A 13186-nucleotide genomic window follows, 5' to 3' on the forward strand; every position below is an offset into this window, starting at 1 on the left:
TTGTTTTGTGAAACTAGAATACAATATTTTGAAACTTGGTTATAAATGGTCAAAATCACCTATTTTTCTCATTGTCTTATTTTGTGAATGTTATACCTTATTTTGTGAATCCTAGAGCTTGTTTTGTGAAACTAAAAGGCAATATTGTGAAATTGGGTCATAAAATGGTCGAAATCACCTATTTTGCTCTTTTTCTTATTTTGTGAATCCTAGACCTTATTTTGTGAATCTTAGAACTTATATTGTGAATGTTAGAAGACAATGTTGTGAAGCTTGGTCATAAATGGTCGAAATCACCTATTTTCCTCCTTTTCTTATTTTGTGAATCTTATGCCCTATTTTGTGAATCCTGGAGCTTGTTTTGTGAAACTAAAAGGCAATATTTTGAAACTTGGTTATAAATGATCAAAATCACCTATTTTTCTCCTTGTCTTATTTTGTAAATCTTATACCTTATTTTGTGAATCATAGAGCTTGTTTTGTAAAACTAAAAGGCAATATTGTGAAATTGGGTCATAAAATGGTCGAAATCACCTATTTTGCTATTTTTCTTATTTTGTGAATCTAGACCTTATGTTGTGAATCTTATACCTTATTTTGTGAATCTAGACCCTATTTTGCTCTTTTTCTTACTTTTGTGATTTCGTTGTTTTTTGTGTTTTGTTTTAATGGCTTAGAGTTTGACGATCCATGTTTTTTTAGAGCATTGAGGATCCGGAGGAGTTGACTCGGGTCCATGCTGAGTTAAATGAGTCGAGGGCGACGATCCATGGACAAGAGCTTGGAATCATCAATCGTGACCAGAAGTTGCTGCTTTGAGAGGAGGAGCTGCGATGTCGAGAGGCTGAGATCGTCTCGCTTAGGGCCCAGCTAGCTACAACGGAGGCTTCTCATGTCACGACGAGCCATAGATCGTGATGGAGGAGGAGACGCGGAGAGCTCTCCCGGAGAGGTGGCCAGTGCGAGATCGTGTTTTCTTTAGTCGCGACTTCTAGTGAGACTGAGACTGGCCCGCCAGGGGGTGCTGAGTAGTTTTTTGTTGTTTGCTTGTATTTTGGGATTTGACTTGTTTATGGCGAGGCGGCCGACCTCACCAATTTACTTCATAGTTTTGTGAATCCTAGACCCGATTTTGTGAATCTAACACAAGATTATCAAAAATACAAGTGAACAAGGAAAGAACAATTGAAACTTGAAAGAGATTTGAGTTTCACTCCACATTCAAACTTTAGCAAGGAACACTATTCGACAAACTTCAGAACAATACATTTCCATAAACATGTTTCACAAAATACAAGACCTACTCATTTAGATTACCATATTTACCATAGTGGAGACACTAAAGATGAAGTTGAAGGAAACCAACAAGAATTAATAAGCAAGTCATTTCGAAAACTGAATACATCGACAACAATAGGACTGTGAATATTAATCTAGATATGGGCACAAGATTTGAAGGTCAAACTCATACAACTTAACGAACATTACATATGGTATCCGCAATAGACAAGCTATAGATGTCACTCCTTTTCCCATTATAAAGATGGCACGAGATATAAAAAGTATATCCACAACTAGCCTGCTCAATCAACGGACTCTCCTATTGAACACCTCAAGATCCATCTCAGAAGGATCAGTTGCTTGCACCACATAAAGTATCATTGGACACGCCTGTCAACTAAATTGGTCTTCTAAAATCACAAATATGGACCAATACCTTTACTGAGTTGTCTTCATCCCAACTAAATTGGTGTTCTAAAAGCTGTGGAGACATGTAAACCACGAATCATTAGGGACATGATCTGAAAAAGAGTTCTCAAGTAGACTTCGATGGTCATCTTCTTTTGGCTTCTTTGTACATAATTTGTCCTTTGGTTGATCTGAAAATTATGAGTTATAACGGGAAAAAGATTCAGAGAACTATAGGACGACCGGGTCTATACAATCGAGAAGCAAACCAGCGTATGATGAGAAAAAAAAAATGGCAAGCAATCGTGATGAAAAGCAGACAAGATGCGTGAGTCAAGCGATTCACTGCATACCTATGGACCATATTTCGATCATGAAGATACTTCAGTCCCAAAAGAATCTGTCTTGTGTAAGCAGAAACATGAGAATCACGAAGATGATACTTTTGGTAAAGGCTCGCAAAGGTACCTTGCGTCACAAGCTCCAAAAAGATGTAAAGTTTTGAATCAGCCCGTACAAAGCAGAAGTAAAAATTAAAGAAATAATAAAGCATTTGTGTTTACAGCATGTAGTCAGATACTCCTCGTGAACAGTATAACTATGTATACTCTCCAAAATAGACAATTATTGAGTAAAAAACAAGGACATCTTTTCGATACCAAGATATCGAACTATATTTTCATGTTCAAACTGACTCAGAAGTTCAATCTTCTGAAAAGAAAGAGAAAACAGGCGAACGAATATAGAAATAAATTAGTTCAGGTTTCAGATATGGGCTTTGTATATTTGGTTACGAGTCAAGTCAGGTGCCAGTTTGCCAGGTAAAACAAAATACATTTGACAGCCTACAGAATATAGGCGAGACTGTGAAAGCGACAAGACAACACTCTTACCTTCTAATATGAAGGTGACAATTAGACGCTTCATTTTATGGGGAAAAATTCTTAAAATTCCTAATTTCATACTTGATGAGCATGGTATGTGTTCCATTTCCATGAAGTTGGATTATGCCTAAACAGCAAAGAAAATAGAAATGAGAAAGACTAACCTCCAAGGGGAACCTGGTAAAAGCTGATTGAAAGCGACCTTTACACAAAAACAACAAAAGCCTTAACTCGCAAAAAATGATATTCAGACATTTGAAAGAAATCTGTGCACCTGGTTGTTTATGAGATACTGGAGTATATGTCCCATCTGGGCAATAGCAAGTAAATATCGTTTTGTTATCATCCGATGACCCACATTGACCTCCGGAATTCTGACACGCTGAGCAAGCATCGAAGTCCGCCTTGTATTCCACCTCAAACCCCTTATTCAACACTCTAGTAAGATTCACATTTCCCTTGTTAAGAGCATCCAACTCTGACTTCAGCACCGGAAAAACCCTCCTTGTTGAACACAACTTACTTATGTTAGCAACATCTTCTGGTTTATCAACGTAATAAGCTGAATTCGAAGTACTATTTACACCGTTACATGTGAGAACCTTTAAACTACCACTAAGACCTCCAATGCCGAGTAACAAAGATGTGGCGAATGAAAGCAATGTTGCCGTGCTCCTCCCGAACATTGCTTGTGCTATTCGGCCCCCTTCAAGTCTCCCACATGGCAACAAATTCAATGAAGTTACCACCATTCCTAAATGAACATAAGAGATTATGGCATTATGTTATTCATCTTACAAAGTACTTGTATAATTTAAGGGAAAGTGCTGTCGTTTAGGGTTTACCCATGCTATTTTACTTGGACTCGCTTATAAATTTTATGCGTTCATACTGTGCTCGATTTTGATCAATAACAATTAAAACCTGCATTAAAATAAATTAATTAGTAATGAAAGTACAGTGATAATGGCGAAAACGAGATGAATCGGAGAAGACGGAATGAAAATTACGGATGAATTGAAATGAAAACTATTGAATTGAAAGTATCTAAGTTGAGGAGGATAATGGCGGATGAAAAGCTCACTATCAATGACGGTCGAAAGCTCGGCGTAAATGGCGAGTGACGAGATGAAGATGAACCTGAGCTGAAGAGAGAGAAGGAGGACACCGTAAATGGCTTTGAGATGTAAGGTGTATGTCTTAGATAATATAGGGACATGTGTCATAATCTGATCAGTTTACAATTTTTAGATCCAATGGTTTAGAATGGGTACAGCCGCCTCACCCTAAGAAGGGTACCTCACATGATTCAATCTATATATATATATATATATATAAATCTATATATATATATATATATATATAGAAGTAGGTTCAAATGAGTCCCCTTAGATTAGATGAGTCCATGAGTCCTCATCTTAGCCGTTAAATAAAGAGAATGAATGGTCAAGATTAAAACAAAAACAAGGGCCAAGATATATATAAGAAAACACAAAAACCCTAATTCACTCAATCAGTCACTCAATCTGCCTCACTGCCACTTCTCTCTCTAACTCCTCCTTCACTCTTCTTATCTGGCCACCACCCGACGCCATTACTACCGCCATCCACCACCTCGCCGCCATCATTCCCTCCTCTCCCACACCGCTCACTCTTCTTTTTCTCTCATGCCTCACTCCGTCTTCTCTAATATTTCCGCCACCACCCGACAATACCATTGCCGCCATCTGCTGCCCACGTCGCCACCACGCTGACGTTGTCCTCAAATGCAGCCCACACCGCCACCAGACCCACGCTATTTTTTTTTTGAGTCCATAAGTCCCTCCCACAACCCTTGGATCATGCATGGTGGAAGGTTGAGATTGAAAGCAAAAAAACACACTTAACACTAATGAATTCACTTCTCTCTCTAGTTTTAATAATACATTCACTAATTCATTATCATACACAATTAACACCATATTTTGTCTTATACTTCAAAGTTTATGAAAATTTTGTTAACATTTTTCCTGTTTCGGTTTTTTTCGTTTTTTTTTTTCTTTTTTCGAGACAAGTTTTCGACTGTTTCGTTTTTTCGTTTTTTTTTTTTTCCGAGACAAGTTTTCGATATTTTAGGATTTTACGAGTGTAATTCTAACAGCAAAAAGTGTAATTTTAAGGAATATTTTCGAGAATTTAGCGTTTTACAAGTTTAACTTCAATCTTTTCCGAGTGATTTTAACGAATAATATTTTGAATTTTTGTCATTTTATCACAAGTTATTGTAATTTAGCATTTTGCGAGTGTTATTTTAATGACAAAAAAGTGTTATTTTAGTCCAGGTAAGTGTAATTTCAGTCCAATGAGATTGTTATTTTTAGTCAAGGAGAATGTAATTTTAGTCCAGAAAAGTGTAATTTTAGTCCAGAAAAGTATAATTTCAGTCCACAGTCCATAGTCCATTGAGAGTGTAAGATTAGTCCAATGAGAATATGAGAATATGACCAAGTCCATTAAGAGTGTAACATTAGTCCAATAGAGGTAAATGTAATTCTAATAGAAAAAAGTGTAATTCTAACAAAAAAAAGGTGTAATTTTAACAGAAAAAAGTGTAATTTTAATGAAGAAAAGTGTAATTCTAACAGAAAAAAGTGTAATTCTAACAACAAAAAGTGTAATCTTAACAGAAAAAAGTGTCATTTTAATGAAGATAAGTGTAATTCTAACATAAAAAAGTGTAATTCTAACAACAACAAAAAGTGTAATTTTAGCAGAAAAAGTGTAATTTTAACCGAAAAAAGTGTTATTCTAGCAGAAAAAAGTATAATTTTAATAGAAAAAAGTGTAATTTTAACAGAAAAAAGTGTAATTTTAATGAAGAAAAGTGTAATTTTAACAGAAAAAAGTGTAATTCTAACAACAAAAAGTATAATTTTAGGAGAAAAAGTGTAATTTTAGCCGAAAAATGTATAATTTTAAGCTAAAAAAGTGTAGTTCTAACAACAAAAAGTGTAATTTTAGCCAAAAGAAAGTGTTATTCTAGCAGAAAAAAGTATAATTTTAACAGAAAAAAGTGTAATTTTAATGAAGAAAAGTGTAATTTTAACAGAAAAAAGTATAATTTTAACAAGGAGATCTCACAAAATAAAAACAAATAACAAACGAAATTTGAATACAAAACCAACAAAATAGTTGTTGCAAGGTATACAAATTGTACAAATCATATGCAAGCCGAAATGGAAATTAATAAAATTAGAGAATGTGTATGATTGAGATGAAGTGATGCTGCCAGGTTGGTCTAAACACCATTATTAAAAAGTCTTCATGTGTTTGGTTAAACAAACACCTTCACTCCTCATCACAACTTTAAAAAAAAAAAAAATTGTTAGATCTGAAATAAAACGAGAAACAGTGATGATGGAAGAAGAAAAAAATCAAAAAATCAAATCTGAAAAGGAGGGCATGGCGGCTGGACTTGTTTTTTTAAAATCTTTGACTCGTGATATAATGTACATGTTGGTTTTTGTAATCTTATTGATTCGTGTCTATATTAAATTTTTGACTCGTGATACAAATTTAATTTTTTTTTCAACAAACAACTAAATCTAAGAATAAAAATCAAAAATTATACTTAAAAAATCAAAAATCTACTACATATTATGTAGATCTAAGATTTGTAAAAAAAACAAAACCACAATAAAAACAAAAAAAAATCGAAAATCAGAAAGAAAAAAAAAATAAAAAAACACAAATAAAAACAAAAGAATCGAAATCAGGAACAATCAGAACAAAACAATATTTTGAGAAAAAATTAAAACAAAAAAAAGTCTCTTAGATCTGAAACGAGCCGGAGGGAGGAAGAACGACCGGTATTGTTTTTGGGATAGGGCGCGAATAATGGTGGTGGTAGGGCGGGTATTGTTGTGGTGGCGGTGGCGTGTGTGGTGGCGTGTGGGTGCGGCAGATTTGGTGTTTGTGTGGTAATGGTGGTGTATGTGTTGTGGTGGTGGTGGTGCGATGGTCGGCGGAGTAGGAGAGGGTGTGGTGGTGGGTGGGTGGGTGGGTGTGTGGTGGTTTAAGTGTAGGGTGGGTGGGTGTGGGTCGTGAGTGGTGGTGATGGCAGATCTGGGTTGGGAGTAGGTGATGGGGGTGGGTGGGTCTCGGTAGGTGATGGAGGTCGCCGTGAGGTGATGGGGGTGGGTGGGTGGGTCTCGGTGGGGGTGAGGAATAAGAGAGGGGTGTAAATTTTTTTGGGTTTATAAATTTTAGAGAGAGGAGAGGAGGTATGAAATTGTGAGAGATTAAGAGAGAAGTGGTTGAAAAAAACTATATATATTAAATTAGAGATTGATTAAGTAGGTTAGTAATTGATTAGGTTGAGTAGAGAGATAGAGTGTTAATTAGGTTAATAATCACCATTTTTTGCTTCCAATCTCAACCCTCCATCTTCCTCATCCAATGGCTCTAAAGGGAACTTATGGACTCACATGTAAGACATGGACTTTCTTGAACCTAATACTATATATATATATATATATATATATATATATATATATATATATATATATATATATATATATATATAGAGTAAAGTTCTTCTAAGTCCCTTTTTTTTTTGAGTCCATAAGTTCCTCCCACAACCCTTGGATCATGCATGGTGGAAGGTTGAGATTGATAGCAAAAAAACACACTTAACACTAATGAATTCACTTCTCTCTCTAGTTTTAATAATACATTCACTAATTCATTATCATACACAATTAACACCATATTTTGTCTTATACTTCAAAGTTTATGAAAATTTTGTTAACATTTTTCCTGTTTCGGTTTTTTTCGTTTTTTTTTTCTTTTTTCGAGACAAGTTTTATTGTTTTGTTTTTTTCGTTTTTTTTTTTTTCCGAGACAAGTTTTCGACATTTTAGGATTTTACGAGTGTAATTCTAACAGCAAAAAGTGTAATTTTAAGGAATATTTTCGAGAATTTAGCGTTTTACAAGTTTAACTTCAATCTTTTCCGAGTGATTTTAACGAATAATATTTTGAATTTTTGTCATTTTATCACAAGTTATTGTAATTTAGCATTTTACGAGTGTTATTTTAATGACAAAAAGTGTTATTTTAGTCCAGATAAGTGTAATTTCAGTCCAATGAGATTGTTATTTTTAGTCAAGGAGAATGTAATTTTAGTCCAAAAAAGTGTAATTTTAGTCCAGAAAAGTATAATTTCAGTCCACAGTCCATAGTCCATTGAGAGTGTAACATTAGTCCAATGAGAATATGAGAATATGACCAAATCCATTAAGAGTGTAACATTAGTCCAATAGAGGTAAATGTAATTCTAACAGAAAAAAGTGTAATTCTAACAACAAAAAGTGTAATTCTAACAACAAAAAGTGTAATTTTAACAGAAAAAAAGTGTAATTTTAATGAAGAAAAGTGTAATTCTAACAGAAAAAAATGTAATTTTAACAACAAAAAGTGTAATTCTAACAACAAAAAGTGTAATTTTAACAGAAAAAAGTGTAATTTTAATGAAGAAAAGTGTAATTCTAACAGAAAAAAGTGTAATTCTAACAACAAAAAGTGTAATCTTAACAGAAAAAAGTGTAATTTTAATAAAGAAAAGTGTAATTCTAACAAAAAAAGTGTAATTCTAACATAAAAAAGTGTATTTCTAACAACAAAAAGTGTAATATTAGCCTAAAAAAGTGTTATTCTAGCAGAAAAAAGTGTAATTCTAACAACAAAAAGTGTAATTTTAAATGGAGAAAATTGTAATTTTAACAGAAAATTGTAATTTTAACACCAATATACTCAGATTTTAGTATTTATCTTCATTTGTTGAAGATATACCAAAGAAATGATACAAAAAGTGTAATTTTAGCCAAAAAAGTGTTATTCTAGCAGGAAAAAGTATAATTTTAACAGAAAAAAATGTAATTTTAATGAAGAACATAAAAATCAACAAATAAAGAGAATATCACAAAATAACAAATTTATACCAAGAGATCTAGGTTTAAATATACAAAAAAAACGAAAAAAAATTGAGATGTAAGAATAACTAAAAAAAACTAAAGTAGATCCGGAAAAAAAATGGACAAAGAAAAAACACAAAAATAAAGCAAGAGAAATATGGAAAAAAAAAACGGAAAAACCACATTCACAAAGTGAGATTGAAGAAAGAAGAAAAAAAGAAAAAAAGAAGATCTAAAATAAATACTTGTGACTAAAATAATATAAGATCTAAATAACTCAATCACAAAAGTCAAAAACACACAAACATGACACATGAAACATCCCCTATTTTTAATTAAACTTGGGATCTCTCAAAAAAGAAAAAAAAAAAACGACGCAGATCTGGGAAGAGAAAAGTGAGGGAATCTCCCTGTTTCCTTAGTTTAACTTAAAAAAAAAAAAAAAAAAAAAAAATTGATAAAAGAAAACAAATCGGGAAGAGCAAAATGAGGGAGTGGGTAGGTGGTGCGTGTCTGGGTCGACGGTGGTGAGGCTGTGATTGTGATGGTCGGTGGTGGGATTGTAGTGGGTGGTGCGTGTCAGGGGAGGAGAGGAGGTGGTGCGTTGGTGGTGATTCCGGGAGTGGTGGTGGTAGGGGTGAGGAACGGTGGCAGTGGTGGGGTTAGGTGGTGCGGAAGAGAAGGGTAGGTGGCAGCGGAGGGGGTAGGTGGTGCATGTGGAAGTGGTGGTCGGTGGTGGGTGGGACGGTGGTGGGGGTGGTTTATTTAAGGGTTTAATTTGTTTGTTTTTTTGAAAGTGGGGATGAGTGGTTTTTGTTTTTTTAGGATTTTGATTTATTTGGGATTTTAGAGAGGGGGAGAGGATGATATTATGAAGGATGAGTGAGAAGTGTGTTTGAGAAAAAATGTTATATAGTGGATTAATAATTAATTAATGTGAATTAGTAAAGTAGAGAGGGGGAGTGTTTAATTAGGCATTAATCCTCCTTTTTTTGCTTCCAATCTCAACCCTCCATCTTCCTCATCCAATGGCTCTAAAGGGAACTTATGGACTCAAATGTAAGACATGGACTTAGATGATCTTATTACTATATATATATATATATATTTCTATATATATATATAGGGTCGGGGTCACGTGCGAACTAAAGTACGGTGCGAACCGTACGAACTAAGCTACCATCCTTGTATTGAAAACATCAATCGTCCAAATTAGATCATCAACTCCCGACATAACAAACCCAACCTACCCCATCTCTATTCCACCACCATCAACGTCCACCACCAAGGGTCGGACTCGCCTATGCCGCAGAATCCAGTTTGTTGGTGCACCTGACCCGACTCACCCCTCCGGCGAACCCGACTAAGCTTAAAAACGACGCACCACCCTCTCATTTTCATTATTTCTGGATAATTCTACAAGTTTTAAAAATACTGATGGTTATATTAGTGCCATTGACGACCACTAACGGAGGCTGAGTTGTTTCCTTCCACAAGTTTAACAAACGACGTTTCTGAGGCGAACCGAGAGATTCATAAACTCTGCGATGAGATCGCCGAGTTAGAGAGAGAGAGCCGAGGTTGAAGTTAAAGTCAAGGGCATGAAGGTCAAAATGCAGGAATTTATCACAAAATCCGAAGGATCCAGTCAATTGATTGATGCGGAAGCGGCAGCGACATCGGCAGAAGATGTGATTGATGAAACATGGAAGGTATTAAAGGAGAAGTTGCCTCTGATTGGAGCTGTGTCAATTGACGTTATCACTTTGGCTGGAGGTTTTATGCCCTTTGTTAGGCATATCATGAATTAATCGGGTGTATTGATCGTGGTGGTGGCCAGGTGGGTGGTCGTTGTTGATCTTTAGATCGTGGATACAAAAAATACCAGCCCGGATACACATGGTTTTACTAGTGGATACACAAATCGATTTGTGTATCTATTAGTAATACCATGTGTATGCGATAATAATACCATGTGTATTTGTTGTATCTGGTATTTTAAGGCGACTTCTATAGTTTATTTCTAGCCCTGTAAATCAAGGTAAGACGTACTCTGGTGAAAGGATTACGATGAAGATAAAATAAGGTACTTTGGTTACAGGCAGTGCCCTCGCTCGCGATCTCCTTCACTTTGAGGCCACTTCCCAGGTTTTATTCTTTTTTTGTTCACTAGTTGTTGCGCCGCGCCCTACCGGCGCGGAGCTCCAAATCAGTTTAATCATTTATAAAAAAGACGAACTAAAATTCTGTTGATGACTTTGTCAATTTGGTCTAAACCATTTATCAGACATATCGGGAACCTTACTCCACTATTTTGGGTGGTCAAATTCATATATGATGACTTAGGGATTGGAACGTACAATTTTACAGCTGGGTCACGAATTTGGACAGTGTGCAGCACTGTTAAGTCATAATAGAGGCACGATGATGCATGCTATATAGGATTAAGATGGAACAAAGCAAGGAATGTTTAAGGAAAAAAATTAGGGTTTGTCTAGTAGTCATATGTTACTATCCGCTACACCCAGAAATTAACTGCTAGTTTTATTTCCAATACAACTTTCCGTACAACTGTTTTTGGGCTATTTAACCTAAAACCTTTCCTTCGTATGCTTGAAAGTGTGCACCCGTTACAAAACTGTACCAGAAGTTGACAAGATAAGCATGAACTATTTTGTGTTTAGATTAGAGACTTATGTTTGAGCACCCACTTGTTCTTTAAATGTGCTAGTCTATCTTCTTTAATATATGCCCCATTTGTTTTTCAGAAAGCAGCAGCAGTGGCAACGCCGTGCCGAGACTTTTTTTAACAAAATCAATAAGCACCAACCATTTACATAAATTCTGAAATTGCAGTAGCTATATTGCTCCAAACAGATCAATGTAGCAAATGATGAATTGGCATACTCTATTAGACAAGTACCATACACACAATGCATATGAAGCATGTTTCTCTATAGTTACTAACATTTATCTAGAGATCCTTTACCCGTCAAAACAATTATGGATTTCGATTTTTTACTGGTAGAAGCAGGTCCTTAAAATGATTATAGGTGTCGCATAAGACCACAAATTCACTCAATCCTGACTCTTGCGCCTTAGCCTAAATGAGTAATGAGAACAACCCTGCCATCAATACAGGTTACCCTAAGCCTTAGTTATCTTTTATGCATCTTCAAAGGTATTTGGTAAGGCGAAGGTTTTACATTTAATACTGATAGTGAGCCATAAGTATATGTCCCTTCCTATGAGAATTTACATATGTTGACTTAGAAGGTTCGAGTCTTGTATAGAGAAACAAATCACTAAAGCGGTTAAGACTACTTCTAGAATTACGTGTTCCCTAAGATACATTCCCATTTTTAAAAAGGCTCCTCGGTCTTCTCTTGTCGATGTGAGCTATAGTCCTTCAACTTCGGGGATGTACACCCACTCTTAAAGTGACTCAGTATTCGAACACCGCCAAAACGCCCGTCTTGCCAGGTTCTAGTACCGGGCCTGATTCTATAAACCTAAGCATGATTTAAAACAGTGGTCACATACAATACATATGCACCTTGACTTACACGTAAATTTGAGAGACAAAAGGAAGGTTTACTTGTCAATTGTCATCCAGGTTGGCCCTAAGTGTCTTCTCCCAACAAGCTTCAGAGCTAGAAGGTCAACAAGAATCAGATCTCCCTCTGTGACGAGGAAAGCATTCAAATTTAGTGATAAGAAGTATGAGTTTCTCAAATTAACAATCGACCACATTCAAAATCCTTATGCTACCAGTAATAGAAAATCAGTGCATTAATTCACGTGGGCACTGTGATAGCGGCAAGGTGAATGAGAGGGAGCGGGATACAGAGTAACATTTGATGCGAGTAGCTGAGAACATTTTTTAGCAGCAAAATATGATCCATAAAGTCACGAGAACCTTTAGTGAATCTAGCTAGTAGCGCCTTTATAACCTTACTTTTGGTTCCCTTTTCAATGATTTTTACTTGAACAAATAATCCAATCCATATTTTACACTCAAATTGACACATCTGCAAACCTACCAATATATACTACATCCTTACTTGTAGTTCGTGGTGGCGCCACCTGTGGATGAATAACTACAAGCTCCGTTAAACCCCAAATATTAGCACAAACACCAAGTCATGCCATAAACAAAGGCTTGAAAGCAATGACCAAATCAGTGGCACAATACAATCAGTTCTAATAACCGCATCAATAAGTGATGTATTAATCCACAACCTAAAGGCCTATGTCCATCGTCAGAAACGTCAATACCTATCTAAATTCGGAGCAATTAAGCGTTAAAACGAAAATATAAGCCTTAGAAAATGTTCCAAGATCTATAAGACAAGCAAAGAGTCGGTAAAAGAAGGAAATGCGGAGGAAACGATTACCTGCAACTCTGCAAGGTTCTTATGGTTGTCGTCCGACCACTTAATAACAAAGGAGTTGCGTGAATAACCACTAATATAGTGATATTAGCACAAACACCAAAAATAGACGGTGGTGAGTCAATCAAAGTGAAACCTTGCTAAGAGAAATAAACCTTTTGACAAATGGGTCTGCCTAAAACTCAAATACATGAATTAAGACAATATTGACTATAGAATGGCAGAATAAATCTGATGCACAATATTTGAAAGACGGTAGATATGC

The 13186-nt window shown here is 35.5% G+C and overlaps 1 long non-coding RNA gene across 1 annotated transcript; it reads right to left on the reverse strand.

The window, feature by feature from the left end:
- Window positions 1-11817: 11817 nt before the first annotated feature.
- LOC141591171 (uncharacterized) lies at window positions 11818-12983 on the reverse strand. The gene is made up of 3 exons (XR_012520708.1): window positions 12925-12983; window positions 12126-12210; window positions 11818-12039 (listed from the first exon to the last, which is right to left on the reverse strand). It is a non-coding gene; the product is annotated as an uncharacterized LOC141591171 (long non-coding RNA).
- Window positions 12984-13186: the final 203 nt, after the last annotated feature.

The sequence above is a fragment of the Silene latifolia genome, chromosome 7, assembly GCF_048544455.1.
Source record: "Silene latifolia isolate original U9 population chromosome 7, ASM4854445v1, whole genome shotgun sequence".
NCBI lineage: Eukaryota > Viridiplantae > Streptophyta > Magnoliopsida > Caryophyllales > Caryophyllaceae > Silene > Silene latifolia.